The sequence below is a fragment of the Schistocerca piceifrons genome, unplaced genomic scaffold, assembly GCF_021461385.2.
Source record: "Schistocerca piceifrons isolate TAMUIC-IGC-003096 unplaced genomic scaffold, iqSchPice1.1 HiC_scaffold_572, whole genome shotgun sequence".
NCBI classification, from domain to species: Eukaryota; Metazoa; Arthropoda; class Insecta; order Orthoptera; family Acrididae; genus Schistocerca; species Schistocerca piceifrons.
In genome coordinates, this window is record NW_025728813.1 from 389,716 (window position 1) to 416,348 (window position 26,633).

The following is a 26,633-nucleotide window of genomic DNA, read 5'->3' on the forward strand; positions in this document are numbered from 1 at the left end:
ACTCCTTGTCGTTAAAGTTCAGAGCCTCGGAGGCACCCGGACCCAGCAACTTGTGAGGCCAGGCCGACGCTAGTCTGTAGAACAAGATGCGAGCGTCCTAGTGGGGACCCGCGAGTGCTGCGTTCTCGGTCCTTCTCAAGGGAAATCCAGCTACACATTCTTGTGGATCGTGCATCTCAAGCGCTCAAGCCACGCGGCAGCATCATCGCGGGAAAAGCAAAATGATGCATCGGCCGGGAATCGAACCCGGGCCGCCCGCGTGGCAGGCGAGCATTCTACCACTGAACCACCGATGCTGGGGCCAGCGGTAACTTGACGCTGCTTTCCGAGCAGATGTCTCAAGGGAAAGTGGGACTGCCGTCAAGCGCCGTAGCATTCTGTGGGAAAGATGCTGCAGACGCTGAATCCTGCACTGCACTGCTTAAAAATGCCGCCAGAACGCGGTCCTCTGCGTACTCTTGCGTCGCCGGCGCCCAACTCTTGCCAAAGGATGCGAAATGTGCGCGGATACGCTGTCCGAATGCGTCTGGATGTGCTCCCCTAGCCTGCCTCGAAATGCGCCTGCCAGGTACGATCACCTTCGGCCGCTGCCGACTGGCGGGAAGCCGACACAGCGCGGACGCGCGGCGCTCGCTTGTGCGGTGGTGGTGTAATGGTCAGCATAGTTGCCTTCCAAGCAGTTGATCCGGGTTCGATTCCCGGCCACCGCAGCAGGCTTTTAATTTCGCGTATGAGTACTTTTGCCACGCGCTCTTAAATTATTGTTTTTTTCGCCCTCTTACTCGCTGCATACCAGCCCTTAGTGTGTCTCGACTTGTCTCGTGTCTCGACTTGTCTCGACTTTGCTCAGCTGACGCGAGAGCTGACGCTCTCAAATCGGCCTTTATCAAAACGACAAGCACGAGAAACGACTGAGAGAGGTAAGGAGAGGCGAGGCGATGGACACACAGCACGCCCCCTTCATTTCACGGTGGCGTCTCCCTCACCGAATCGGGCTGTAGCTCCGAAAACAAAGGAGAAACAAAAATAGGAAGTAAAAGTGCAAATAGTGCCCTGTGTTCCCATGCGCTCACCCGCCCAAGTACTGACAAGGGCCAAAGTTGTTACGCATCGGCAATCGGACATTTTCTTTCATTTTCTCTTTATCGGTTGAGAACCAGTGTATTCAAGATATTATGGCCATTGCCGAGTGAATGGTGTAGCGCTTCCCGACGAGTCGGGTTCGGATCCTCTGTCAACTTCCACGCAGGGTGATGATCTTTTGGTCATCACACTCGCCAGCTGAAATCGGCGCTGCCTTTTCGTAGTAGTAAAAGAGTAGTGGCCCGTGGGGGGATCGAACCCACGACCTTCGCGTTATTAGCACGACGCTCTAACCAACTGAGCTAACGGGCCTCGGCAGATGCAGTTGCTCAGCCCTACGCTGGAAACAGGTGGCATGAAGCCATACACCATTTCTATGGTCGTCGTGTGTCTGCTTCCCTAGTCTATATTCTGCTGACGGTCACGAAACAGTAGCTATATTGCGAGCAGGACGGCAAACGGCTGCTCGGACAGCTCAAACTTGCCACGATTCGTGTGGAAAAAATTCCGTTCCGGTACCGGGAATCGAACCGGGGCCTCCTGGGTGAAAGCCAGGTATCCTAGCCACTAGACCACACCGGATGTGGCCGTTTCGTTCGACCGTTCGTACGGTCGCTTGTCGCATTTCGTGTCGAGTGCCGCGTCGGCGCCCCTCTCTCTTTGCGAGCATCTTTGCACATACTGACTGGCAAAGCGCGCACCTCAAACGTCGCAGAGCAACGCTTTTGGCTTCATGCTCTGCTGGGAGAAGAGGAAAAGGGAAGCTGTAAGTAGCAATAACAGGAAGTAAACATTTTCCCGCTGAAGCGTTGAAACGTTGTGGATAACAAACAAGAAATACGTTGGCGCCCTAGCAACAGCACCACCATCAGTCACAGAAAATTAAATGCCACGGGTGAGGATCGAACTCACGACCTTAAGATTATGAGACTTACGCGCTGCCTACTGCGCTACCGAGGCACGGGTGCACCGCTTGTCCTGGAAACTGGCTAAATACCGTACCCAATATTAGACGTAGAGACACTGTACTTCCTGGATAACGTGTTCTGTTGCTACACGTGCACTGCCGGCCCAGTTGATTGTGGTGCTGCTGCAGCTGTTGCAACGATAGGCAGCACTCCTTGTCGTTAAAGTTCAGAGCCTCGGAGGCACCCGGACCCAGCAACTTGTGAGGCCAGGCCGACGCTAGTCTGTAGAACAAGATGCGAGCGTCCTAGTGGGGACCCGCGAGTGCTGCGTTCTCGGTCCTTCTCAAGGGAAATCCAGCTACACATTCTTGTGGATCGTGCATCTCAAGCGCTCAAGCCACGCGGCAGCATCATCGCGGGAAAAGCAAAATGATGCATCGGCCGGGAATCGAACCCGGGCCGCCCGCGTGGCAGGCGAGCATTCTACCACTGAACCACCGATGCTGGGGCCAGCGGTAACTTGACGCTGCTTCCCGAGCAGATGTCTCAAGGGAAAGTGGGACTGCCGTCAAGCGCCGTAGCATTCTGTGGGAAAGATGCTGCAGACGCTGAATCCTGCACTGCACTGCTTAAAAATGCCGCCAGAACGCGGTCCTCTGCGTACTCTTGCGTCGCCGGCGCCCAACTCTTGCCAAAGGATGCGAAATGTGCGCGGATACGCTGTCCGAATGCGTCTGGATGTGCTCCCCTAGCCTGCCTCGAAATGCGCCTGCCAGGTACGATCACCTTCGGCCGCTGCCGACTGGCGGGAAGCCGACACAGCGCGGACGCGCGGCGCTCGCTTGTGCGGTGGTGGTGTAATGGTCAGCATAGTTGCCTTCCAAGCAGTTGATCCGGGTTCGATTCCCGGCCACCGCAGCAGGCTTTTAATTTCGCGTATGAGTACTTTTGCCACGCGCTCTTAAATTATTGTTTTTTTCGCCCTCTTACTCGCTGCATACCAGCCCTTAGTGTGTCTCGACTTGTCTCGTGTCTCGACTTGTCTCGACTTTGCTCAGCTGACGCGAGAGCTGACGCTCTCAAATCGGCCTTTATCAAAACGACAAGCACGAGAAACGACTGAGAGAGGTAAGGAGAGGCGAGGCGATGGACACACAGCACGCCCCCTTCATTTCACGGTGGCGTCTCCCTCACCGAATCGGGCTGTAGCTCCGAAAACAAAGGAGAAACAAAAATAGGAAGTAAAAGTGCAAATAGTGCCCTGTGTTCCCATGCGCTCACCCGCCCAAGTACTGACAAGGGCCAAAGTTGTTACGCATCGGCAATCGGACATTTTCTTTCATTTTCTCTTTATCGGTTGAGAACCAGTGTATTCAAGATATTATGGCCATTGCCGAGTGAATGGTGTAGCGCTTCCCGACGAGTCGGGTTCGGATCCTCTGTCAACTTCCACGCAGGGTGATGATCTTTTGGTCATCACACTCGCCAGCTGAAATCGGCGCTGCCTTTTCGTAGTAGTAAAAGAGTAGTGGCCCGTGGGGGGATCGAACCCACGACCTTCGCGTTATTAGCACGACGCTCTAACCAACTGAGCTAACGGGCCTCGGCAGATGCAGTTGCTCAGCCCTACGCTGGAAACAGGTGGCATGAAGCCATACACCATTTCTATGGTCGTCGTGTGTCTGCTTCCCTAGTCTATATTCTGCTGACGGTCACGAAACAGTAGCTATATTGCGAGCAGGACGGCAAACGGCTGCTCGGACAGCTCAAACTTGCCACGATTCGTGTGGAAAAAATTCCGTTCCGGTACCGGGAATCGAACCGGGGCCTCCTGGGTGAAAGGCAGGTATCCTAGCCACTAGACCACACCGGATGTGGCCGTTTCGTTCGACCGTTCGTACGGTCGCTTGTCGCATTTCGTGTCGAGTGCCGCGTCGGCGCCCCTCTCTCTTTGCGAGCATCTTTGCACATACTGACTGGCAAAGCGCGCACCTCAAACGTCGCAGAGCAACGCTTTTGGCTTCATGCTCTGCTGGGAGAAGAGGAAAAGGGAAGCTGTAAGTAGCAATAACAGGAAGTAAACATTTTCCCGCTGAAGCGTTGAAACGTTGTGGATAACAAACAAGAAATACGTTGGCGCCCTAGCAACAGCACCACCATCAGTCACAGAAAATTAAATGCCACGGGTGAGGATCGAACTCACGACCTTAAGATTATGAGACTTACGCGCTGCCTACTGCGCTACCGAGGCACGGGTGCACCGCTTGTCCTGGAAACTGGCTAAATACCGTACCCAATATTAGACGTAGAGACACTGTACTTCCTGGATAACGTGTTCTGTTGCTACACGTGCACTGCCGGCCCAGTTGATTGTGGTGCTGCTGCAGCTGTTGCAACGATAGGCAGCACTCCTTGTCGTTAAAGTTCAGAGCCTCGGAGGCACCCGGACCCAGCAACTTGTGAGGCCAGGCCGACGCTAGTCTGTAGAACAAGATGCGAGCGTCCTAGTGGGGACCCGCGAGTGCTGCGTTCTCGGTCCTTCTCAAGGGAAATCCAGCTACACATTCTTGTGGATCGTGCATCTCAAGCGCTCAAGCCACGCGGCAGCATCATCGCGGGAAAAGCAAAATGATGCATCGGCCGGGAATCGAACCCGGGCCGCCCGCGTGGCAGGCGAGCATTCTACCACTGAACCACCGATGCTGGGGCCAGCGGTAACTTGACGCTGCTTTCCGAGCAGATGTCTCAAGGGAAAGTGGGACTGCCGTCAAGCGCCGTAGCATTCTGTGGGAAAGATGCTGCAGACGCTGAATCCTGCACTGCACTGCTTAAAAATGCCGCCAGAACGCGGTCCTCTGCGTACTCTTGCGTCGCCGGCGCCCAACTCTTGCCAAAGGATGCGAAATGTGCGCGGATACGCTGTCCGAATGCGTCTGGATGTGCTCCCCTAGCCTGCCTCGAAATGCGCCTGCCAGGTACGATCACCTTCGGCCGCTGCCGACTGGCGGGAAGCCGACACAGCGCGGACGCGCGGCGCTCGCTTGTGCGGTGGTGGTGTAATGGTCAGCATAGTTGCCTTCCAAGCAGTTGATCCGGGTTCGATTCCCGGCCACCGCAGCAGGCTTTTAATTTCGCGTATGAGTACTTTTGCCACGCGCTCTTAAATTATTGTTTTTTTCGCCCTCTTACTCGCTGCATACCAGCCCTTAGTGTGTCTCGACTTGTCTCGTGTCTCGACTTGTCTCGACTTTGCTCAGCTGACGCGAGAGCTGACGCTCTCAAATCGGCCTTTATCAAAACGACAAGCACGAGAAACGACTGAGAGAGGTAAGGAGAGGCGAGGCGATGGACACACAGCACGCCCCCTTCATTTCACGGTGGCGTCTCCCTCACCGAATCGGGCTGTAGCTCCGAAAACAAAGGAGAAACAAAAATAGGAAGTAAAAGTGCAAATAGTGCCCTGTGTTCCCATGCGCTCACCCGCCCAAGTACTGACAAGGGCCAAAGTTGTTACGCATCGGCAATCGGACATTTTCTTTCATTTTCTCTTTATCGGTTGAGAACCAGTGTATTCAAGATATTATGGCCATTGCCGAGTGAATGGTGTAGCGCTTCCCGACGAGTCGGGTTCGGATCCTCTGTCAACTTCCACGCAGGGTGATGATCTTTTGGTCATCACACTCGCCAGCTGAAATCGGCGCTGCCTTTTCGTAGTAGTAAAAGAGTAGTGGCCCGTGGGGGGATCGAACCCACGACCTTCGCGTTATTAGCACGACGCTCTAACCAACTGAGCTAACGGGCCTCGGCAGATGCAGTTGCTCAGCCCTACGCTGGAAACAGGTGGCATGAAGCCATACACCATTTCTATGGTCGTCGTGTGTCTGCTTCCCTAGTCTATATTCTGCTGACGGTCACGAAACAGTAGCTATATTGCGAGCAGGACGGCAAACGGCTGCTCGGACAGCTCAAACTTGCCACGATTCGTGTGGAAAAAATTCCGTTCCGGTACCGGGAATCGAACCGGGGCCTCCTGGGTGAAAGGCAGGTATCCTAGCCACTAGACCACACCGGATGTGGCCGTTTCGTTCGACCGTTCGTACGGTCGCTTGTCGCATTTCGTGTCGAGTGCCGCGTCGGCGCCCCTCTCTCTTTGCGAGCATCTTTGCACATACTGACTGGCAAAGCGCGCACCTCAAACGTCGCAGAGCAACGCTTTTGGCTTCATGCTCTGCTGGGAGAAGAGGAAAAGGGAAGCTGTAAGTAGCAATAACAGGAAGTAAACATTTTCCCGCTGAAGCGTTGAAACGTTGTGGATAACAAACAAGAAATACGTTGGCGCCCTAGCAACAGCACCACCATCAGTCACAGAAAATTAAATGCCACGGGTGAGGATCGAACTCACGACCTTAAGATTATGAGACTTACGCGCTGCCTACTGCGCTACCGAGGCACGGGTGCACCGCTTGTCCTGGAAACTGGCTAAATACCGTACCCAATATTAGACGTAGAGACACTGTACTTCCTGGATAACGTGTTCTGTTGCTACACGTGCACTGCCGGCCCAGTTGATTGTGGTGCTGCTGCAGCTGTTGCAACGATAGGCAGCACTCCTTGTCGTTAAAGTTCAGAGCCTCGGAGGCACCCGGACCCAGCAACTTGTGAGGCCAGGCCGACGCTAGTCTGTAGAACAAGATGCGAGCGTCCTAGTGGGGACCCGCGAGTGCTGCGTTCTCGGTCCTTCTCAAGGGAAATCCAGCTACACATTCTTGTGGATCGTGCATCTCAAGCGCTCAAGCCACGCGGCAGCATCATCGCGGGAAAAGCAAAATGATGCATCGGCCGGGAATCGAACCCGGGCCGCCCGCGTGGCAGGCGAGCATTCTACCACTGAACCACCGATGCTGGGGCCAGCGGTAACTTGACGCTGCTTCCCGAGCAGATGTCTCAAGGGAAAGTGGGACTGCCGTCAAGCGCCGTAGCATTCTGTGGGAAAGATGCTGCAGACGCTGAATCCTGCACTGCACTGCTTAAAAATGCCGCCAGAACGCGGTCCTCTGCGTACTCTTGCGTCGCCGGCGCCCAACTCTTGCCAAAGGATGCGAAATGTGCGCGGATACGCTGTCCGAATGCGTCTGGATGTGCTCCCCTAGCCTGCCTCGAAATGCGCCTGCCAGGTACGATCACCTTCGGCCGCTGCCGACTGGCGGGAAGCCGACACAGCGCGGACGCGCGGCGCTCGCTTGTGCGGTGGTGGTGTAATGGTCAGCATAGTTGCCTTCCAAGCAGTTGATCCGGGTTCGATTCCCGGCCACCGCAGCAGGCTTTTAATTTCGCGTATGAGTACTTTTGCCACGCGCTCTTAAATTATTGTTTTTTTCGCCCTCTTACTCGCTGCATACCAGCCCTTAGTGTGTCTCGACTTGTCTCGTGTCTCGACTTGTCTCGACTTTGCTCAGCTGACGCGAGAGCTGACGCTCTCAAATCGGCCTTTATCAAAACGACAAGCACGAGAAACGACTGAGAGAGGTAAGGAGAGGCGAGGCGATGGACACACAGCACGCCCCCTTCATTTCACGGTGGCGTCTCCCTCACCGAATCGGGCTGTAGCTCCGAAAACAAAGGAGAAACAAAAATAGGAAGTAAAAGTGCAAATAGTGCCCTGTGTTCCCATGCGCTCACCCGCCCAAGTACTGACAAGGGCCAAAGTTGTTACGCATCGGCAATCGGACATTTTCTTTCATTTTCTCTTTATCGGTTGAGAACCAGTGTATTCAAGATATTATGGCCATTGCCGAGTGAATGGTGTAGCGCTTCCCGACGAGTCGGGTTCGGATCCTCTGTCAACTTCCACGCAGGGTGATGATCTTTTGGTCATCACACTCGCCAGCTGAAATCGGCGCTGCCTTTTCGTAGTAGTAAAAGAGTAGTGGCCCGTGGGGGGATCGAACCCACGACCTTCGCGTTATTAGCACGACGCTCTAACCAACTTTTTTTTTTTTTTTTTTTTTTTTTTTTGAAGCAGACGCACTACCACTCGAACGATTATATCTATTGAAAAAAAATATTAAAGAATATCCACCACACGGCCACTTCAAAAGAAGTACAGTACTGAAATTAAAATCCTAAAACATGACTATATAATGTAGACTGCTTACTGAAATAAAGGTTAAAACACGAAAACTTCAGTCCTGGTGTAGAGAAGAAAACATACATAAAGGCGGCAAGTCCAGAAACAGTATAAAAGAAAATGGCTCACACAGGTGACCTTAGCCAACACCCTCTCTTTCAAATGTCAGGCTAAGCATATTGGCAAAATCATCTCGGAGGCCTGGCAATCGCAAGCGCTGCCAGTAAGCAGTAAGCATGTACTGCCGAAACGCTAGGTGTCCATCCTCTTCATGACAACTGTTGACAAAATGTACGAAATGGCCAATCAACCACATGACGGTATGGAGCTTCGTCCGCGGAAAAAAGGAAGAATCGGGCCGGACAATGATGTCAATAGTATAAGCGGCTTCAGCAGACCTAGTGACAAAAGCAAGTTGTTTCCTGAGCCAACGCCAATTAGCAAGGTGCCCACAGCAGGTGAATCGATGTTCAAGGGTATCCAGGAGACCACACCGAGTACAGGTGTCCGTGTCAGAAAGACCAATACGGTGCAGTCGTACATTGGTGGGAACCAAATTATTTATTACCCTATACCACGTGGACGCCACGGCCATAGAGTGGATCGGCAGACTAACGTTCTTCCAGACGTTCCTCCAGGACACGGATGGAGACGCCAGTTCTATTGGATTGGGACTGGCCAGCCCCTCCCAGCGGGCAATCAAGCCCTTGGTCGTTGGCACCGGTCGCCGCAAGAAGACGTCACCGAGGTAACTCACCGCAATGTAAAATTCCCGAATGTGTTTCAACTTAAAATTTAGGCGTCCGACATCGACAGGTGGAGCAAGGCTCGCCGGACGCACAACAGTAAAAAGCTGGGATGTAATTGAAGTCACTTCTTGCGTAACAATTAGAGTCGTTCGGCGGACGTACAAAGCAGACGCCTTGCGAGTAATGTCAGAGAGGCCCAAGCCTCCGGAGAGACGCGATTTCGTCATTACCTCGTAACGTATCTTGAATAGATGGCCCTTCCATATAAACCTGCTAGACAATTGGCGCAACCTTTTCGCCACCATCATGGGAAGTGGGAACAGCTGAGCAACATAATAAGCTTTACATAGGACGTAGGTGTCTAAAATTCTGACTTTTTGCAAAATGGTAGCAGAGCGCTGCTCATGGACCATCAGAGCCCCCTGTATCTTCTCGGTGACAGATTTCCAATTGAGAGCCGCCATTTTTAGAGGACACCGATCAATGATAATCCCCAAGGACGTATGGCGATCGACAAAAGTGGCCCAAGGGACGTCAGCATCGCGAAATCCTCGAATATCAAGGAACTTACATTTACCCTGATTGAGACGCGCTCCAGATACACGACAGTATGCATCGACTGCCCCTTTCAACAACGGGATATCATCTCGTTGACGGAGGAGAACAACGACATCATCCGCATATGCCTTAACAGAGAGCTTCCCACCAGAGAGGGACATACCCTGAAGTTTGAGAGCAATAGTCCGAAGCAGCGGTTCCAGGGACAATACGAATAAAGACATAGAGAGCGGACTACCCTGAGGCACTCCGCGGCGGATAGCAATGGGCGGCGTCAGCTGCCCATTGACTGACACCCGAGCTGTTATTCCCCTGTACAAATTGCCAAGAACACCACGTGATGAAGCGTTAAAACCTATTGTACCTAAAACACGATCTAAAAACACATGACTGACGTGATCAAAAGCCTTATAAAAATCAAGGAAGGCAAAGGCACAATGTACGTTTGTAACCGCCGCAACCGAGACAACATCCCGATATTCGGCTACTGGTGTCAGAATAGATCTATCATGAAAACAACATTGATGTGCACCAATCACACCCCGAAGCAGAGAAGACAACCGGCTATTGAGCGCTCTAGCAGCTGTCTTATAGTCAAAATTCAGCAATGTGAGCGGACGAAGATTGGCAGCAGATAAACGACCAGAGGACTTCGGAATTAAAACAATTTTCCCTACTTTAAAATCGGCAGGCACATCCATCCCCCTGACAATCTCATTTAAAATCTGCGTAAAAATGCCACCCAAAAGAGGCCAAAAACGGAGATAAAATTCTTTAGGCAGGCCGTCTGGACCCGGCGATTTACTGGACGGAGAGCGAGCAATAAAATCGAAAACATCATCTACCTGGAACTCCCGGAGAAATTCGCCGTTCGCGTCAGGCGCGATCGTCGCAGTTAGATCCCCAAAGACACCATCCGAAAGAGACTCACCAGAATCATCGACAGAATAGAGACTAGTGTAATACTGATGAAGAGCACGAACCATTTCCTCCTGTGCACTAAGCTGTCGCCCATCATCCACCGTAAGAGAAGAGATGAAGGAGCGACGACGACGAGTCTGATGCCGTAGTAGGTGGTACAAGGATGTCAGTTCACCTTCAACAAGAGAGTGAGGTTTCGACTTAACTCGCAGACCATCCATCTGTCGTCGTTTAAGGCTCAAGAGCTTGGCTTTAATACGACGAACATCATGGATCCGCAGTGGAGAGGTACCCGCCGCGTCATATAGTTCACGCAGGACAGAGTAGTAATATTCATACGTGTTCTTAAAATCACGCGTCCTAGCAGCACAGTAGAAAATCAAAGTCTGACGAATCTTGGGCTTGGCAAACGCAGTCCACCAAACCAGCAAGGAGGGGTATCGCGGGACAGAGCGAAGACATCGCTCCCACACGCCACTTATAACATCATCCATAGCACTGTCGGCAAGGTGGGAAACATTTAACATCCACTGGGAACGATAAAGTTTTGCAGGTTGGCGACTAAGATTTACAGTTGCAGTAAAAGCACAATGGTCAGAAAAACTAGTAGGAATAACATCGACAGAAAGAATTTTATCACATAAAAAATCAGATAAATAGAATCTGTCGAGTCTACTGCATGAGGACGCGGTAAAAAACGTATATTTCACCAGGGTTGGATATTTGTATTCCCAAACATCACGCAGATGCATCGTACGAACTAAGTCATGTAAATCACGGCAATAATTAAAATTGGGGGACTGGTCTGCAGGGCGTAAAACACAATTAAAATCGCCTCCGAGCAGGAGACTCCGAGGACTCTGGCGCAAAAGATAAATAAGCTCTTCTTTATAAAAGCGCGATCGAGCCACAGTGTGACCCGAACCAGAGGGGGCATACAAAACAACGAGGCGGAGATCAAAAAGACGACAACCAATCCCACGGCCAGAGTCAAGGAATTCAATGTCAGTAATAGGAATGCCCTCTCGAAAGAAAAGAGCAGTTCCTGTTGAATATTCCGGCGCGACATTAAAAACAGTTTGAAATCCAGGTAGAGAGAGATCAGAAAACAACACTTCCTGCAAAAACACTACGTCCGCACAGGCGTCGTAAATAAACTGCCGCAAAGAGGCAATGCGAACGTCGGACTCAATACGGTTAACATTTAAGGTAAGAAAGGTGTATGCTTGAACCATAGAGAGAAAAGCGAGAAAACAAATCACCTACACCGACGCACCAGCGTCACAGTCCATAGCAGGGGTGACGGAGGCATCCGAGGGAGGGGGACTGCTACCCCGTTCCGCGGATCCCTTACGTTTCGGTTTTTTACGAACAGCATTAACGTTCGGCTGAACGCGTAACTTGCGTCGGCTGACGGGCAAGGAAGCTTCAGCCGCCGGTGACGTAGGAGGGTCATGTTCTGTATCCGACACCACCCGCGCCGGTCCACATGCGGGATCGGGGGTCGCGGGGGAAACATCCGACAAAACGGAATGGTCAACACCTGCACTAGCTTCCGGCAAACATGGACTGCACGGAGGCGAAACGTGAGCGGGAAGGTCCGAGGCCGCAGAGTTGGAAGGAAGCGGAGCAGCTCCGCTGGCAGAGGTATGGGGCAGCGAAGCAGGAAGTTGTCGCGGCTCCACTTGTTGTGACATCGAAGTCGGTTCGGAAGACGGCGCCAACAGGCCCGACCGACGACCCGACTCGAGAGAAGCTGCGTCGGAGGCCGGAGGAGCGCCAGCAGCCGCCACCGGAACCGCTACCTCAGGAGGGCAAGGAGCAGCTACAGTACACAGTGGCTCGGAGGATGCCGGTCGCTCGGACTGGGGCATCTCAGGGAGATCCTCATCCGTACTATTTCCATCGTGTGGGCGACGCCTCTTATTATTCAAAAGTGGCACACCCACCTGAGGGACAGACGGAACAACATCAGATTTAGCACGCAAAGGAGGAAATTCTGTATCAGGGGTGCGCAAAACCTGTGGCGGGGCGCTACTACCACTGGACTGTGCTACACCAAGAGCAGAACCACCTGCAACGAGGTCAGCGACCGTTAACTTGCGACGCTGTTCGAGAGAATTTTTTAAAACAAAAACTCTCCGCGGACAGTCGGTACGCACGTGACCACTTTCATTGCACAAAAAACAGGTGCCAACCTGACCACTATATGTTACATGGACACGATATCCACCGATCTGCAGGTGAGATGGAATATTCTGCTTAACGTGCATTTCGACTGAACGAATACCACTGTAACATTGCAGGCGATGTTGGCTTGACCAGCGTTCAAGGCGAATGCTCTTTACATCACCATACTTCTGTAGACCCTCCTTAAGATAGACATTATCCACCTCCGGTGGAAGGTTGTAAACACGAACATTGGTATACGTGATGGAAGCATTGGAAAGCAGCACGGTACTTACAGAATCATCCCGATGCCGAAAGAGAACTTGATGACCATATTTAGAAAGAATTTTATCAACCTGAAGTGGGTCCATGAACTTAACAAAGAAAACATACAGTTCGGTATCAAAATAAGCAGTGTGCACCTGATCCGAATGAACACCAAAGGTATCTACCAACCAATCATGAATCTCAAGGGAACTAGGTTGCACATGGCGGGTTGACTTGTCAAAAGCAAAACTAACTGTAGCCTGACGAGGAATAACCTGGGACGACATTTTCAAAATATGCGGTCGAAACCGCTACACAAAAAACACTGAAATAAGGACAGAACAAAACACAAGGTACGAAACAACGACGGAGAAACACTCACAGAAGTTGCAACACAACACGTAAACAAAAACGATAGTCCACTATACGTAACGCTACGGCGGAGCGGAAGACTAGGCACGTCCACACTGCACGGCGTCTAAAGCGGAACTTCCAACTGAGCTAACGGGCCTCGGCAGATGCAGTTGCTCAGCCCTACGCTGGAAACAGGTGGCATGAAGCCATACACCATTTCTATGGTCGTCGTGTGTCTGCTTCCCTAGTCTATATTCTGCTGACGGTCACGAAACAGTAGCTATATTGCGAGCAGGACGGCAAACGGCTGCTCGGACAGCTCAAACTTGCCACGATTCGTGTGGAAAAAATTCCGTTCCGGTACCGGGAATCGAACCGGGGCCTCCTGGGTGAAAGGCAGGTATCCTAGCCACTAGACCACACCGGATGTGGCCGTTTCGTTCGACCGTTCGTACGGTCGCTTGTCGCATTTCGTGTCGAGTGCCGCGTCGGCGCCCCTCTCTCTTTGCGAGCATCTTTGCACATACTGACTGGCAAAGCGCGCACCTCAAACGTCGCAGAGCAACGCTTTTGGCTTCATGCTCTGCTGGGAGAAGAGGAAAAGGGAAGCTGTAAGTAGCAATAACAGGAAGTAAACATTTTCCCGCTGAAGCGTTGAAACGTTGTGGATAACAAACAAGAAATACGTTGGCGCCCTAGCAACAGCACCACCATCAGTCACAGAAAATTAAATGCCACGGGTGAGGATCGAACTCACGACCTTAAGATTATGAGACTTACGCGCTGCCTACTGCGCTACCGAGGCACGGGTGCACCGCTTGTCCTGGAAACTGGCTAAATACCGTACCCAATATTAGACGTAGAGACACTGTACTTCCTGGATAACGTGTTCTGTTGCTACACGTGCACTGCCGGCCCAGTTGATTGTGGTGCTGCTGCAGCTGTTGCAACGATAGGCAGCACTCCTTGTCGTTAAAGTTCAGAGCCTCGGAGGCACCCGGACCCAGCAACTTGTGAGGCCAGGCCGACGCTAGTCTGTAGAACAAGATGCGAGCGTCCTAGTGGGGACCCGCGAGTGCTGCGTTCTCGGTCCTTCTCAAGGGAAATCCAGCTACACATTCTTGTGGATCGTGCATCTCAAGCGCTCAAGCCACGCGGCAGCATCATCGCGGGAAAAGCAAAATGATGCATCGGCCGGGAATCGAACCCGGGCCGCCCGCGTGGCAGGCGAGCATTCTACCACTGAACCACCGATGCTGGGGCCAGCGGTAACTTGACGCTGCTTCCCGAGCAGATGTCTCAAGGGAAAGTGGGACTGCCGTCAAGCGCCGTAGCATTCTGTGGGAAAGATGCTGCAGACGCTGAATCCTGCACTGCACTGCTTAAAAATGCCGCCAGAACGCGGTCCTCTGCGTACTCTTGCGTCGCCGGCGCCCAACTCTTGCCAAAGGATGCGAAATGTGCGCGGATACGCTGTCCGAATGCGTCTGGATGTGCTCCCCTAGCCTGCCTCGAAATGCGCCTGCCAGGTACGATCACCTTCGGCCGCTGCCGACTGGCGGGAAGCCGACACAGCGCGGACGCGCGGCGCTCGCTTGTGCGGTGGTGGTGTAATGGTCAGCATAGTTGCCTTCCAAGCAGTTGATCCGGGTTCGATTCCCGGCCACCGCAGCAGGCTTTTAATTTCGCGTATGAGTACTTTTGCCACGCGCTCTTAAATTATTGTTTTTTTCGCCCTCTTACTCGCTGCATACCAGCCCTTAGTGTGTCTCGACTTGTCTCGTGTCTCGACTTGTCTCGACTTTGCTCAGCTGACGCGAGAGCTGACGCTCTCAAATCGGCCTTTATCAAAACGACAAGCACGAGAAACGACTGAGAGAGGTAAGGAGAGGCGAGGCGATGGACACACAGCACGCCCCCTTCATTTCACGGTGGCGTCTCCCTCACCGAATCGGGCTGTAGCTCCGAAAACAAAGGAGAAACAAAAATAGGAAGTAAAAGTGCAAATAGTGCCCTGTGTTCCCATGCGCTCACCCGCCCAAGTACTGACAAGGGCCAAAGTTGTTACGCATCGGCAATCGGACATTTTCTTTCATTTTCTCTTTATCGGTTGAGAACCAGTGTATTCAAGATATTATGGCCATTGCCGAGTGAATGCTGTAGCGCTTCCCGACGAGTCGGGTTCGGATCCTCTGTCAACTTCCACGCAGGGTGATGATCTTTTGGTCATCACACTCGCCAGCTGAAATCGGCGCTGCCTTTTCGTAGTAGTAAAAGAGTAGTGGCCCGTGGGGGGATCGAACCCACGACCTTCGCGTTATTAGCACGACGCTCTAACCAACTGAGCTAACGGGCCTCGGCAGATGCAGTTGCTCAGCCCTACGCTGGAAACAGGTGGCATGAAGCCACACACCATTTCTATGGTCGTCGTGTGTCTGCTTCCCTAGTCTATATTCTGCTGACGGTCACGAAACAGTAGCTATATTGCGAGCAGGACGGCAAACGGCTGCTCGGACAGCTCAAACTTGCCACGATTCGTGTGGAAAAAATTCCGTTCCGGTACCGGGAATCGAACCGGGGCCTCCTGGGTGAAAGGCAGGTATCCTAGCCACTAGACCACACCGGATGTGGCCGTTTCGTTCGACCGTTCGTACGGTCGCTTGTCGCATTTCGTGTCGAGTGCCGCGTCGGCGCCCCTCTCTCTTTGCGAGCATCTTTGCACATACTGACTGGCAAAGCGCGCACCTCAAACGTCGCAGAGCAACGCTTTTGGCTTCATGCTCTGCTGGGAGAAGAGGAAAAGGGAAGCTGTAAGTAGCAATAACAGGAAGTAAACATTTTCCCGCTGAAGCGTTGAAACGTTGTGGATAACAAACAAGAAATACGTTGGCGCCCTAGCAACAGCACCACCATCAGTCACAGAAAATTAAATGCCACGGGTGAGGATCGAACTCACGACCTTAAGATTATGAGACTTACGCGCTGCCTACTGCGCTACCGAGGCACGGGTGCACCGCTTGTCCTGGAAACTGGCTAAATACCGTACCCAATATTAGACGTAGAGACACTGTACTTCCTGGATAACGTGTTCTGTTGCTACACGTGCACTGCCGGCCCAGTTGATTGTGGTGCTGCTGCAGCTGTTGCAACGATAGGCAGCACTCCTTGTCGTTAAAGTTCAGAGCCTCGGAGGCACCCGGACCCAGCAACTTGTGAGGCCAGGCCGACGCTAGTCTGTAGAACAAGATGCGAGCGTCCTAGTGGGGACCCGCGAGTGCTGCGTTCTCGGTCCTTCTCAAGGGAAATCCAGCTACACATTCTTGTGGATCGTGCATCTCAAGCGCTCAAGCCACGCGGCAGCATCATCGCGGGAAAAGCAAAATGATGCATCGGCCGGGAATCGAACCCGGGCCGCCCGCGTGGCAGGCGAGCATTCTACCACTGAACCACCGATGCTGGGGCCAGCGGTAACTTGACGCTGCTTCCCGAGCAGATGTCTCAAGGGAAAGTGGGACTGCCGTCAAGCGCCGTAGCATTCTGTGGGAAAGATGCTGCAGACGCTGAATCCTGCACTGCACTGCTTAAAAATGCCGCCAGAACGCGGTCCTCTGCGTACTCTTGCGTCGCCGGCGCCCAACTCTTGCCAAAGGATGCGAAATGTGCGCGGATACGCTGTCCGAATGCGTCTGGATGTGCTCCCCTAGCCTGCCTCGAAATGCGCCTGCCAGGTACGATCACCTTCGGCCGCTGCCGACTGGCGGGAAGCCGACACAGCGCGGACGCGCGGCGCTCGCTTGTGCGGTGGTGGTGTAATGGTCAGCATAGTTGCCTTCCAAGCAGTTGATCCGGGTTCGATTCCCGGCCACCGCAGCAGGCTTTTAATTTCGCGTATGAGTACTTTTGCCACGCGCTCTTAAATTATTGTTTTTTTCGCCCTCTTACTCGCTGCATACCAGCCCTTAGTGTGTCTCGACTTGTCTCGTGTCTCGACTTGTCTCGACTTTGCTCAGCTGACGCGAGAGCTGACGCTCTCAAATCGGCCTTTATCAAAACGACAAGCACGAGAAACGACTGAGAGAGGTAAGGAGAGGCGAGGCGATGGACACACAGCACGCCCCCTTCATTTCACGGTGGCGTCTCCCTCACCGAATCGGGCTGTAGCTCCGAAAACAAAGGAGAAACAAAAATAGGAAGTAAAAGTGCAAATAGTGCCCTGTGTTCCCATGCGCTCACCCGCCCAAGTACTGACAAGGGCCAAAGTTGTTACGCATCGGCAATCGGACATTTTCTTTCATTTTCTCTTTATCGGTTGAGAACCAGTGTATTCAAGATATTATGGCCATTGCCGAGTGAATGCTGTAGCGCTTCCCGACGAGTCGGGTTCGGATCCTCTGTCAACTTCCACGCAGGGTGATGATCTTTTGGTCATCACACTCGCCAGCTGAAATCGGCGCTGCCTTTTCGTAGTAGTAAAAGAGTAGTGGCCCGTGGTGGGATCGAACCCACGACCTTCGCGTTATTAGCACGACGCTCTAACCAACTGAGCTAACGGGCCTCGGCAGATGCAGTTGCTCAGCCCTACGCTGGAAACAGGTGGCATGAAGCCATACACCATTTCTATGGTCGTCGTGTGTCTGCTTCCCTAGTCTATATTCTGCTGACGGTCACGAAACAGTAGCTATATTGCGAGCAGGACGGCAAACGGCTGCTCGGACAGCTCAAACTTGCCACGATTCGTGTGGAAAAAATTCCGTTCCGGTACCGGGAATCGAACCCGGGCCTCCTGGGTGAAAGCCAGGTATCCTAGCCACTAGACCACACCGGATGTCGCCGTTTCGTTCGACCGTTCGTACGGTCGCTTGTCGCATTTCGTGTCGAGTGCCGCGTCGGCGCCCCTCTCTCTTTGCGAGCATCTTTGCACATACTGACTGGCAAGGCGCGCACCTCAAACGTCGCAGAGCAATGCTTTTGGCTTCATGCTCTGCTGGGAGAAGAGGAAAAGGGAAGCTGTAAGTAGCAATAACAGGAAGTAAACATTTTCCCGCTGAAGCGTTGAAACGTTGTGGATAACAAACAAGAAATACGTTGGCGCCCTAGCAACAGCACCACCATCAGTCACAGAAAATTAAATGCCCCGGGTGAGGATCGAACTCACGACCTTAAGATTATGAGACTTACGCGCTGCCTACTGCGCTACCGAGGCACGGGTGCACCGCTTGTCCTGGAAACTGGGTAAATACCGTACCCAATATTAGACGTAGAGACACTGTACTTCCTGGATAACGTGTTCTGTTGCTACACGTGCACTGCCGGCCCAGTTGATTGCGGTGCTGCTGCAGCTGTTGCAACGATAGGCAGCACTCCTTGTCGTTAAAGTTCAGAGCCTCGGAGGCACCCGGACCCAGCAACTTGTGAGGCCAGGCCGACGCTAGTCTGTAGAACATGATGCGAGCGTCCTAGTGGGGACCCGCGAGTGCTGCGTTCTCGGTCCTTCTCAAGGGAAATCCAGCTACACATTCTTGTGGATCGTGCATCTCAAGCGCTCAAGCCACGCGGCAGCATCATCGCGGGAAAAGCAAAATGATGCATCGGCCGGGAATCGAACCCGGGCCGCCCGCGTGGCAGCCGAGCATTCTACCACTGAACCACCGATGCTGCGGCCAGCGGTAACTTGACGCTGCTTTCCGAGCAGACGTCTCAAGGGAAAGTGGGACTGCCGTCAAGCGCCGTAGCATTCTGTGGGAAAGATGCTGCAGACGCTGAATCCTGCACTGCACTGCTTAAAAATGCCGCCAGAACGCGGGCCTCTGCGTACTCTTGCGTCGCCGGCGCCCAACTCTTGCCAAAGGATGCGAAATGTGCGCGGATACGCTGTCCGAATGCGTCTGGATGTGCTCCCCTAGCCTGCCTCGAAATGCGCCTGCCAGGTACTATCACCTTCGGCCGCTGCCGACTGGCGGGAAGCCGACACAGCGCGGACGCGCGGCGCTCGCTTGTGCGGTGGTGGTGTAATGGTCAGCATAGTTGCCTTCCAAGCAGTTGATCCGGGTTCGATTCCCGGCCACCGCAGCAGGCTTTTAATTTCGCGTATGAGTACTTTTGCCACGCGCTCTTAAATTATTGTTTTTTCGCCCTCTTACTCGCTGCATACCAGCCCTTAGTGTGTCTCGACTTGTCTCGTGTCTCGACTTGTCTCGACTTTGCTCAGCTGACGCGAGAGCTGACGCTCTCAAGTCGGCCTTTATCAAAACGACAAGCACGAGAAACGACTGAGAGAGGTAAGGAGAGGCGAGGCGATGGACACACAGCACGCCCCCTTCATTTCACGGTGGCGTCTCCCTGACCGAATCGGGCTGTAGCTCCGAAAACAAAGGAGAAACAAAAATAGGAAGTAAAAGTGCAAATAGTGCCCTGTGTTCCCATGCGCTCACCCGCCCAAGTACTGACAGGGGCCAAAGTTGTTACGCATCGGCAATCGGACATTTTCTTTCATTTTCTCTTTATCGGTTGAGAACCAGTGTATTCAAGATATTATGGCCATTGCCGAGTGAATGCTGTAGCGCTTCCCGACGAGTCGGGTTCGGATCCTCTGTCAACTTCCACGCAGGGTGATGATCTTTTGGTCATCACACTCGCCAGCTGAAATCGGCGCTGCCTTTTCGTAGTAGTAAAAGAGTAGTGGCCCGTGGGGGGATCGAACCCACGACCTTCGCGTTATTAGCACGACGCTCTAACCAACTTAGCTAACGGGCCTCGGCAGATGCAGTTGCTCAGCCCTACGCTGGAAACAGGTGGCATGAAGCCACACACCATTTCTATGGTCGTCGTGTGTCTGCTTCCCTAGTCTATATTCTGCTGACGGTCACGAAACAGTAGCTATATTGCGAGCAGGACGGCAAACGGCTGCTCGGACAGCTCAAACTTGCCACGATTCGTGTGGAAAAAATTCCGTTCCGGTACCGGGAATCGAACCGGGGCCTCCTGGGTGAAAGGCAGGTATCCTAGCCACTAGACCACACCGGATGTGGCCGTTTCGTTCGACCGTTCGTACGGTCGCTTGTCGCATTTCGTGTCGAGTGCCGCGTCGGCGCCCCTCTCTCTTTGCGAGCATCTTTGCACATACTGACTGGCAAAGCGCGCACCTCAAACGTCGCAGAGCAACGCTTTTGGCTTCATGCTCTGCTGGGAGAAGAGGAAAAGGGAAGCTGTAAGTAGCAATAACAGGAAGTAAACATTTTCCCGCTGAAGCGTTGAAACGTTGTGGATAACAAACAAGAAATACGTTGGCGCCCTAGCAACAGCACCACCATCAGTCACAGAAAATTAAATGCCACGGGTGAGGATCGAACTCACGACCTTAAGATTATGAGACTTACGCGCTGCCTACTGCGCTACCGAGGCACGGGTGCACCGCTTGTCCTGGAAACTGGCTAAATACCGTACCCAATATTAGACGTAGAGACACTGTACTTCCTGGATAACGTGTTCTGTTGCTACACGTGCACTGCCGGCCCAGTTGATTGTGGTGCTGCTGCAGCTGTTGCAACGATAGGCAGCACTCCTTGTCGTTAAAGTTCAGAGCCTCGGAGGCACCCGGACCCAGCAACTTGTGAGGCCAGGCCGACGCTAGTCTGTAGAACAAGATGCGAGCGTCCTAGTGGGGACCCGCGAGTGCTGCGTTCTCGGTCCTTCTCAAGGGAAATCCAGCTACACATTCTTGTGGATCGTGCATCTCAAGCGCTCAAGCCACGCGGCAGCATCATCGCGGGAAAAGCAAAATGATGCATCGGCCGGGAATCGAACCCGGGCCGCCCGCGTGGCAGGCGAGCATTCTACCACTGAACCACCGATGCTGGGGCCAGCGGTAACTTGACGCTGCTTCCCGAGCAGATGTCTCAAGGGAAAGTGGGACTGCCGTCAAGCGCCGTAGCATTCTGTGGGAAAGATGCTGCAGACGCTGAATCCTGCACTGCACTGCTTAAAAATGCCGCCAGAACGCGGTCCTCTGCGTACTCTTGCGTCGCCGGCGCCCAACTCTTGCCAAAGGATGCGAAATGTGCGCGGATACGCTGTCCGAATGCGTCTGGATGTGCTCCCCTAGCCTGCCTCGAAATGCGCCTGCCAGGTACGATCACCTTCGGCCGCTGCCGACTGGCGGGAAGCCGACACAGCGCGGACGCGCGGCGCTCGCTTGTGCGGTGGTGGTGTAATGGTCAGCATAGTTGCCTTCCAAGCAGTTGATCCGGGTTCGATTCCCGGCCACCGCAGCAGGCTTTTAATTTCGCGTATGAGTACTTTTGCCACGCGCTCTTAAATTATTGTTTTTTTCGCCCTCTTACTCGCTGCATACCAGCCCTTAGTGTGTCTCGACTTGTCTCGTGTCTCGACTTGTCTCGACTTTGCTCAGCTGACGCGAGAGCTGACGCTCTCAAATCGGCCTTTATCAAAACGACAAGCACGAGAAACGACTGAGAGAGGTAAGGAGAGGCGAGGCGATGGACACACAGCACGCCCCCTTCATTTCACGGTGGCGTCTCCCTCACCGAATCGGGCTGTAGCTCCGAAAACAAAGGAGAAACAAAAATAGGAAGTAAAAGTGCAAATAGTGCCCTGTGTTCCCATGCGCTCACCCGCCCAAGTACTGACAAGGGCCAAAGTTGTTACGCATCGGCAATCGGACATTTTCTTTCATTTTCTCTTTATCGGTTGAGAACCAGTGTATTCAAGATATTATGGCCATTGCCGAGTGAATACTGTAGCGCTTCCCGACGAGTCGGGTTCGGATCCTCTGTCAACTTCCACGCAGGGTGATGATCTTTTGGTCATCACACTCGCCAGCTGAAATCGGCGCTGCCTTTTCGTAGTAGTAAAAGAGTAGTGGCCCGTGGGGGGATCGAACCCACGACCTTCGCGTTATTAGCACGACGCTCTAACCAACTGAGCTAACGGGCCTCGGCAGATGCAGTTGCTCAGCCCTACGCTGGAAACAGGTGGCATGAAGCCATACACCATTTCTATGGTCGTCGTGTGTCTGCTTCCCTAGTCTATATTCTGCTGACGGTCACGAAACAGTAGCTATATTGCGAGCAGGACGGCAAACGGCTGCTCGGACAGCTCAAACTTGCCACGATTCGTGTGGAAAAAATTCCGTTCCGGTACCGGGAATCGAACCCGGGCCTCCTGGGTGAAAGCCAGGTATCCTAGCCACTAGACCACACCGGATGTCGCCGTTTCGTTCGACCGTTCGTACGGTCGCTTGTCGCATTTCGTGTCGAGTGCCGCGTCGGCGCCCCTCTCTCTTTGCGAGCATCTTTGCACATACTGACTGGCAAGGCGCGCACCTCAAACGTCGCAGAGCAATGCTTTTGGCTTCATGCTCTGCTGGGAGAAGAGGAAAAGGGAAGCTGTAAGTAGCAATAACAGGAAGTAAACATTTTCCCGCTGAAGCGTTGAAACGTTGTGGATAACAAACAAGAAATACGTTGGCGCCCTAGCAACAGCACCACCATCAGTCACAGAAAATTAAATGCCCCGGGTGAGGATCGAACTCACGACCTTAAGATTATGAGACTTACGCGCTGCCTACTGCGCTACCGAGGCACGGGTGCACCGCTTGTCCTGGAAACTGGGTAAATACCGTACCCAATATTAGACGTAGAGACACTGTACTTCCTGGATAACGTGTTCTGTTGCTACACGTGCACTGCCGGCCCAGTTGATTGCGGTGCTGCTGCAGCTGTTGCAACGATAGGCAGCACTCCTTGTCGTTAAAGTTCAGAGCCTCGGAGGCACCCGGACCCAGCAACTTGTGAGGCCAGGCCGACGCTAGTCTGTAGAACATGATGCGAGCGTCCTAGTGGGGACCCGCGAGTGCTGCGTTCTCGGTCCTTCTCAAGGGAAATCCAGCTACACATTCTTGTGGATCGTGCATCTCAAGCGCTCAAGCCACGCGGCAGCATCATCGCGGGAAAAGCAAAATGATGCATCGGCCGGGAATCGAACCCGGGCCGCCCGCGTGGCAGGCGAGCATTCTACCACTGAACCACCGATGCTGCGGCCAGCGGTAACTTGACGCTGCTTTCCGAGCAGACGTCTCAAGGGAAAGTGGGACTGCCGTCAAGCGCCGTAGCATTCTGTGGGAAAGATGCTGCAGACGCTGAATCCTGCACTGCACTGCTTAAAAATGCCGCCAGAACGCGGGCCTCTGCGTACTCTTGCGTCGCCGGCGCCCAACTCTTGCCAAAGGATGCGAAATGTGCGCGGATACGCTGTCCGAATGCGTCTGGATGTGCTCCCCTAGCCTGCCTCGAAATGCGCCTGCCAGGTACTATCACCTTCGGCCGCTGCCGACTGGCGGGAAGCCGACACAGCGCGGACGCGCGGCGCTCGCTTGTGCGGTGGTGGTGTAATGGTCAGCATAGTTGCCTTCCAAGCAGTTGATCCGGGTTCGATTCCCGGCCACCGCAGCAGGCTTTTAATTTCGCGTATGAGTACTTTTGCCACGCGCTCTTAAATTATTGTTTTTTCGCCCTCTTACTCGCTGCATACCAGCCCTTAGTGTGTCTCGACTTGTCTCGTGTCTCGACTTGTCTCGACTTTGCTCAGCTGACGCGAGAGCTGACGCTCTCAAGTCGGCCTTTATCAAAACGACAAGCACGAGAAACGACTGAGAGAGGTAAGGAGAGGCGAGGCGATGGACACACAGCACGCCCCCTTCATTTCACGGTGGCGTCTCCCTGACCGAATCGGGCTGTAGCTCCGAAAACAAAGGAGAAACAAAAATAGGAAGTAAAAGTGCAAATAGTGCCCTGTGTTCCCATGCGCTCACCCGCCCAAGTACTGACAGGGGCCAAAGTTGTTACGCATCGGCAATCGGACATTTTCTTTCATTTTCTCTTTATCGGTTGAGAACCAGTGTATTCAAGATATTATGGCCATTGCCGAGTGAATGCTGTAGCGCTTCCCGACGAGTCGGGTTCGGATCCTCTGTCAACTTCCACGCAGGGTGATGATCTTTTGGTCATCACACTCGCCAGCTGAAATCGGCGCTGCCTTTTCGTAGTAGTAAAAGAGTAGTGGCCCGTGGGGGGATCGAACCCACGACCTTCGCGTTATTAGCACGACGCTCTAACCAACTTAGCTAACGGGCCTCGGCAGATGCAGTTGCTCAGCCCTACGCTGGAAACAGGTGGCATGAAGCCACACACCATTTCTATGGTCGTCGTGTGTCTGCTTCCCTAGTCTATATTCTGCTGACGGTCACGAAACAGTAGCTATATTGCGAGCAGGACGGCAAACGGCTGCTCGGACAGCTCAAACTTGCCACGATTCGTGTGGAAAAAATTCCGTTCCGGTACCGGGAATCGAACCCGGGCCTCCTGGGTGAAAGCCAGGTATCCTAGCCACTAGACCACACCGGATGTCGCCGTTTCGTTCGACCGTTCGTACGGTCGCTTGTCGCATTTCGTGTCGAGTGCCGCGTCGGCGCCCCTCTCTCTTTGCGAGCATCTTTGCACATACTGACTGGCAAGGCGCGCACCTCAAACGTCGCAGAGCAATGCTTTTGGCTTCATGCTCTGCTGGGAGAAGAGGAAAAGGGAAGCTGTAAGTAGCAATAACAGGAAGTAAACATTTTCCCGCTGAAGCGTTGAAACGTTGTGGATAACAAACAAGAAATACGTTGGCGCCCTAGCAACAGCACCACCATCAGTCACAGAAAATTAAATGCCCCGGGTGAGGATCGAACTCAAGACCTTAAGATTATGAGACTTACGCGCTGCCTACTGCGCTACCGAGGCGCGGGTGCACCGCTTGTCCTGGAAACTGGGTAAATACCGTACCCAATATTAGACGTAGAGACACTGTACTTCCTGGATAACGTGTTCTGTTGCTACACGTGCACTGCCGGCCCAGTTGATTGCGGTGCTGCTGCAGCTGTTGCAACGATAGGCAGCACTCCTTGTCGTTAAAGTTCAGAGCCTCGGAGGCACCCGGACCCAGCAACTTGTGAGGCCAGGCCGACGCTAGTCTGTAGAACATGATGCGAGCGTCCTAGTGGGGACCCGCGAGTGCTGCGTTCTCGGTCCTTCTCAAGGGAAATCCAGCTACACATTCTTGTGGATCGTGCATCTCAAGCGCTCAAGCCACGCGGCAGCATCATCGCGGGAAAAGCAAAATGATGCATCGGCCGGGAATCGAACCCGGGCCGCCCGCGTGGCAGCCGAGCATTCTACCACTGAACCACCGATGCTGCGGCCAGCGGTAACTTGACGCTGCTTTCCGAGCAGACGTCTCAAGGGAAAGTGGGACTGCCGTCAAGCGCCGTAGCATTCTGTGGGAAAGATGCTGCAGACGCTGAATCCTGCACTGCACTGCTTAAAAATGCCGCCAGAACGCGGGCCTCTGCGTACTCTTGCGTCGCCGGCGCCCAACTCTTGCCAAAGGATGCGAAATGTGCGCGGATACGCTGTCCGAATGCGTCTGGATGTGCTCCCCTAGCCTGCCTCGAAATGCGCCTGCCAGGTACTATCACCTTCGGCCGCTGCCGACTGGCGGGAAGCCGACACAGCGCGGACGCGCGGCGCTCGCTTGTGCGGTGGTGGTGTAATGGTCAGCATAGTTGCCTTCCAAGCAGTTGATCCGGGTTCGATTCCCGGCCACCGCAGCAGGCTTTTAATTTCGCGTATGAGTACTTTTGCCACGCGCTCTTAAATTATTGTTTTTTCGCCCTCTTACTCGCTGCATACCAGCCCTTAGTGTGTCTCGACTTGTCTCGTGTCTCGACTTGTCTCGACTTTGCTCAGCTGACGCGAGAGCTGACGCTCTCAAGTCGGCCTTTATCAAAACGACAAGCACGAGAAACGACTGAGAGAGGTAAGGAGAGGCGAGGCGATGGACACACAGCACGCCCCCTTCATTTCACGGTGGCGTCTCCCTGACCGAATCGGGCTGTAGCTCCGAAAACAAAGGAGAAACAAAAATAGGAAGTAAAAGTGCAAATAGTGCCCTGTGTTCCCATGCGCTCACCCGCCCAAGTACTGACAGGGGCCAAAGTTGTTACGCATCGGCAATCGGACATTTTCTTTCATTTTCTCTTTATCGGTTGAGAACCAGTGTATTCAAGATATTATGGCCATTGCCGAGTGAATGCTGTAGCGCTTCCCGACGAGTCGGGTTCGGATCCTCTGTCAACTTCCACGCAGGGTGATGATCTTTTGGTCATCACACTCGCCAGCTGAAATCGGCGCTGCCTTTTCGTAGTAGTAAAAGAGTAGTGGCCCGTGGGGGGATCGAACCCACGACCTTCGCGTTATTAGCACGACGCTCTAACCAACTTAGCTAACGGGCCTCGGCAGATGCAGTTGCTCAGCCCTACGCTGGAAACAGGTGGCATGAAGCCACACACCATTTCTATGGTCGTCGTGTGTCTGCTTCCCTAGTCTATATTCTGCTGACGGTCACGAAACAGTAGCTATATTGCGAGCAGGACGGCAAACG

At 53.3% G+C, this 26,633-nt stretch overlaps 42 non-coding genes across 42 annotated transcripts; 10 read left to right on the top strand and 32 right to left on the bottom strand.

Moving 5' to 3' along the window:
• Positions 1-225: 225 nt before the first annotated feature.
• On the bottom strand, positions 226-296 carry Trnag-gcc. The gene has a single exon. It is a non-coding gene; the product is annotated as a tRNA-Gly (tRNA).
• A 342-nt stretch (positions 297-638) lies between these two features.
• On the top strand, positions 639-710 carry Trnag-ucc. The gene has a single exon. It is a non-coding gene; the product is annotated as a tRNA-Gly (tRNA).
• Positions 711-1,321: 611 nt separating this feature from the next.
• Trnai-aau lies at positions 1,322-1,395 on the bottom strand. Its single transcript has one exon. It is a non-coding gene; the product is annotated as a tRNA-Ile (tRNA).
• Positions 1,396-1,593: 198 nt separating this feature from the next.
• Positions 1,594-1,665, bottom strand: Trnae-uuc. Its single transcript has one exon. It is a non-coding gene; the product is annotated as a tRNA-Glu (tRNA).
• Positions 1,666-1,970: 305 nt separating this feature from the next.
• Trnam-cau lies at positions 1,971-2,043 on the bottom strand. Its single transcript has one exon. It is a non-coding gene; the product is annotated as a tRNA-Met (tRNA).
• A 381-nt stretch (positions 2,044-2,424) lies between these two features.
• On the bottom strand, positions 2,425-2,495 carry Trnag-gcc. Its single transcript has one exon. It is a non-coding gene; the product is annotated as a tRNA-Gly (tRNA).
• Positions 2,496-2,837: 342 nt separating this feature from the next.
• Positions 2,838-2,909, top strand: Trnag-ucc. The gene has a single exon. It is a non-coding gene; the product is annotated as a tRNA-Gly (tRNA).
• Positions 2,910-3,520: 611 nt separating this feature from the next.
• Positions 3,521-3,594, bottom strand: Trnai-aau. Its single transcript has one exon. It is a non-coding gene; the product is annotated as a tRNA-Ile (tRNA).
• A 575-nt stretch (positions 3,595-4,169) lies between these two features.
• Trnam-cau lies at positions 4,170-4,242 on the bottom strand. The gene has a single exon. It is a non-coding gene; the product is annotated as a tRNA-Met (tRNA).
• Positions 4,243-4,623: 381 nt separating this feature from the next.
• On the bottom strand, positions 4,624-4,694 carry Trnag-gcc. The gene has a single exon. It is a non-coding gene; the product is annotated as a tRNA-Gly (tRNA).
• A 342-nt stretch (positions 4,695-5,036) lies between these two features.
• Positions 5,037-5,108, top strand: Trnag-ucc. Its single transcript has one exon. It is a non-coding gene; the product is annotated as a tRNA-Gly (tRNA).
• Positions 5,109-5,719: 611 nt separating this feature from the next.
• Trnai-aau lies at positions 5,720-5,793 on the bottom strand. Its single transcript has one exon. It is a non-coding gene; the product is annotated as a tRNA-Ile (tRNA).
• Positions 5,794-6,368: 575 nt separating this feature from the next.
• Trnam-cau lies at positions 6,369-6,441 on the bottom strand. Its single transcript has one exon. It is a non-coding gene; the product is annotated as a tRNA-Met (tRNA).
• A 381-nt stretch (positions 6,442-6,822) lies between these two features.
• On the bottom strand, positions 6,823-6,893 carry Trnag-gcc. The gene has a single exon. It is a non-coding gene; the product is annotated as a tRNA-Gly (tRNA).
• Positions 6,894-7,235: 342 nt separating this feature from the next.
• Trnag-ucc lies at positions 7,236-7,307 on the top strand. The gene has a single exon. It is a non-coding gene; the product is annotated as a tRNA-Gly (tRNA).
• Positions 7,308-13,868: 6,561 nt separating this feature from the next.
• Trnam-cau lies at positions 13,869-13,941 on the bottom strand. The gene has a single exon. It is a non-coding gene; the product is annotated as a tRNA-Met (tRNA).
• Positions 13,942-14,322: 381 nt separating this feature from the next.
• Positions 14,323-14,393, bottom strand: Trnag-gcc. The gene has a single exon. It is a non-coding gene; the product is annotated as a tRNA-Gly (tRNA).
• A 342-nt stretch (positions 14,394-14,735) lies between these two features.
• Positions 14,736-14,807, top strand: Trnag-ucc. Its single transcript has one exon. It is a non-coding gene; the product is annotated as a tRNA-Gly (tRNA).
• A 611-nt stretch (positions 14,808-15,418) lies between these two features.
• Positions 15,419-15,492, bottom strand: Trnai-aau. The gene has a single exon. It is a non-coding gene; the product is annotated as a tRNA-Ile (tRNA).
• A 575-nt stretch (positions 15,493-16,067) lies between these two features.
• On the bottom strand, positions 16,068-16,140 carry Trnam-cau. The gene has a single exon. It is a non-coding gene; the product is annotated as a tRNA-Met (tRNA).
• A 381-nt stretch (positions 16,141-16,521) lies between these two features.
• Trnag-gcc lies at positions 16,522-16,592 on the bottom strand. Its single transcript has one exon. It is a non-coding gene; the product is annotated as a tRNA-Gly (tRNA).
• Positions 16,593-16,934: 342 nt separating this feature from the next.
• On the top strand, positions 16,935-17,006 carry Trnag-ucc. The gene has a single exon. It is a non-coding gene; the product is annotated as a tRNA-Gly (tRNA).
• Positions 17,007-17,617: 611 nt separating this feature from the next.
• Positions 17,618-17,691, bottom strand: Trnai-aau. The gene has a single exon. It is a non-coding gene; the product is annotated as a tRNA-Ile (tRNA).
• Positions 17,692-17,889: 198 nt separating this feature from the next.
• Trnae-uuc lies at positions 17,890-17,961 on the bottom strand. Its single transcript has one exon. It is a non-coding gene; the product is annotated as a tRNA-Glu (tRNA).
• A 305-nt stretch (positions 17,962-18,266) lies between these two features.
• Positions 18,267-18,339, bottom strand: Trnam-cau. Its single transcript has one exon. It is a non-coding gene; the product is annotated as a tRNA-Met (tRNA).
• Positions 18,340-18,720: 381 nt separating this feature from the next.
• On the bottom strand, positions 18,721-18,791 carry Trnag-gcc. The gene has a single exon. It is a non-coding gene; the product is annotated as a tRNA-Gly (tRNA).
• Positions 18,792-19,133: 342 nt separating this feature from the next.
• Trnag-ucc lies at positions 19,134-19,205 on the top strand. Its single transcript has one exon. It is a non-coding gene; the product is annotated as a tRNA-Gly (tRNA).
• Positions 19,206-19,815: 610 nt separating this feature from the next.
• On the bottom strand, positions 19,816-19,889 carry Trnai-aau. The gene has a single exon. It is a non-coding gene; the product is annotated as a tRNA-Ile (tRNA).
• A 575-nt stretch (positions 19,890-20,464) lies between these two features.
• Trnam-cau lies at positions 20,465-20,537 on the bottom strand. Its single transcript has one exon. It is a non-coding gene; the product is annotated as a tRNA-Met (tRNA).
• Positions 20,538-20,918: 381 nt separating this feature from the next.
• Positions 20,919-20,989, bottom strand: Trnag-gcc. The gene has a single exon. It is a non-coding gene; the product is annotated as a tRNA-Gly (tRNA).
• A 342-nt stretch (positions 20,990-21,331) lies between these two features.
• Positions 21,332-21,403, top strand: Trnag-ucc. The gene has a single exon. It is a non-coding gene; the product is annotated as a tRNA-Gly (tRNA).
• A 611-nt stretch (positions 21,404-22,014) lies between these two features.
• On the bottom strand, positions 22,015-22,088 carry Trnai-aau. Its single transcript has one exon. It is a non-coding gene; the product is annotated as a tRNA-Ile (tRNA).
• Positions 22,089-22,286: 198 nt separating this feature from the next.
• On the bottom strand, positions 22,287-22,358 carry Trnae-uuc. The gene has a single exon. It is a non-coding gene; the product is annotated as a tRNA-Glu (tRNA).
• Positions 22,359-22,663: 305 nt separating this feature from the next.
• On the bottom strand, positions 22,664-22,736 carry Trnam-cau. Its single transcript has one exon. It is a non-coding gene; the product is annotated as a tRNA-Met (tRNA).
• Positions 22,737-23,117: 381 nt separating this feature from the next.
• On the bottom strand, positions 23,118-23,188 carry Trnag-gcc. The gene has a single exon. It is a non-coding gene; the product is annotated as a tRNA-Gly (tRNA).
• A 342-nt stretch (positions 23,189-23,530) lies between these two features.
• Trnag-ucc lies at positions 23,531-23,602 on the top strand. Its single transcript has one exon. It is a non-coding gene; the product is annotated as a tRNA-Gly (tRNA).
• Positions 23,603-24,212: 610 nt separating this feature from the next.
• Positions 24,213-24,286, bottom strand: Trnai-aau. Its single transcript has one exon. It is a non-coding gene; the product is annotated as a tRNA-Ile (tRNA).
• Positions 24,287-24,484: 198 nt separating this feature from the next.
• Positions 24,485-24,556, bottom strand: Trnae-uuc. The gene has a single exon. It is a non-coding gene; the product is annotated as a tRNA-Glu (tRNA).
• Positions 24,557-24,861: 305 nt separating this feature from the next.
• On the bottom strand, positions 24,862-24,934 carry Trnam-cau. The gene has a single exon. It is a non-coding gene; the product is annotated as a tRNA-Met (tRNA).
• A 381-nt stretch (positions 24,935-25,315) lies between these two features.
• On the bottom strand, positions 25,316-25,386 carry Trnag-gcc. Its single transcript has one exon. It is a non-coding gene; the product is annotated as a tRNA-Gly (tRNA).
• Positions 25,387-25,728: 342 nt separating this feature from the next.
• Positions 25,729-25,800, top strand: Trnag-ucc. The gene has a single exon. It is a non-coding gene; the product is annotated as a tRNA-Gly (tRNA).
• A 610-nt stretch (positions 25,801-26,410) lies between these two features.
• On the bottom strand, positions 26,411-26,484 carry Trnai-aau. Its single transcript has one exon. It is a non-coding gene; the product is annotated as a tRNA-Ile (tRNA).
• Positions 26,485-26,633: the final 149 nt, after the last annotated feature.